Raw genomic sequence first — 1185 nt, forward strand, 5'->3', positions numbered from 1 at the left:
TTAATTGGAGAGAAAACATGTATTACCAAAGAAGACTTGGGTTCAACCCATATCTTCGTCAATTTTTTTATAACTATGCATAAAAGTGTCTAAATTTTTTAAAATTCTTATATTAATCCTTTCAATTTAACACAGAAAACAAAAAATTAGAGATCAATTTGATAATTAAACTATGCAACATTATCATTGGTGATTATGGTGATTAATTATAGTTTTAATCCTCATCGTATAGTTATTTTAATTTTAGTCTTGCATGTTTCTTATAGTTTTAATCCTCATCTTTCTGCATTTTTGGTTGGGTAGGTGATCAATTATTTTCATATGTTATTTTCACCATTCATACAGAAAGCCATGAGAAGTTACAAATTTAAGATTTAATGGATAGGATACTGATGATTCACATGCAATTTGGGTGGTAAATACAGAAAATATAAATTAACTTTCTTTGATAGTATTACTTTTGTATAAAATTACACATTGATATTTATATGCTATTTAACCTTTTTTTTTTTTGAAAGGTTTATTCAACATCTACAACCATAACTATAAGCACTAAAGTTTAAAATTTTTTTTTTTATCAAGGCTACAGATACTAATAGACACTGTATGAGTACTGGATGCACTCCCAGTTTACCACCAAGCTTGACTATTTCACATAATTTTATATGTTAATTAATGTATTTATTATATAACATCTTCAATTAAATTAGTTTATATTAATTTAATTAAATTTTAATTTTATATACTTACTCCTTAAATTAACTATATTTTTTAACTATACAAAATTATTAATAGAATAAAAAACTATTTTAGTCTCTAATATTTGGACTAAAACCTAATTTCATTTTTAACGTTTGAAACGTTATATTTTTATTCTAAACATTTTATTTCATTCTATTTTGTCCTTTAGTCAATTTTTTTTTAAAAATACCTTTTCTTCAATCATAATTTTTTTCTCATGTAATGACAAAAATCATAATTATAGTGGTTATGGTGGTAGCTATTGTGATTTGAAAGTAAAAATTACAGAATAATAAAAGAAAAAATAAAAGATAATAATAAAGAGAAATGAGATGTTTTTGGAAGAGAATAATTTAATTTTGACAAGAGGACTAAAATAAGACGGAATAAAATTTTTGAAATAATAATAGGACATTTCAAATGTTAGAGACAAAATTACTACTT

This window comes from Arachis ipaensis, chromosome B08 (assembly GCF_000816755.2).
Source record: "Arachis ipaensis cultivar K30076 chromosome B08, Araip1.1, whole genome shotgun sequence".
In the NCBI taxonomy this organism is placed as follows: Eukaryota; Viridiplantae; Streptophyta; class Magnoliopsida; order Fabales; family Fabaceae; genus Arachis; species Arachis ipaensis.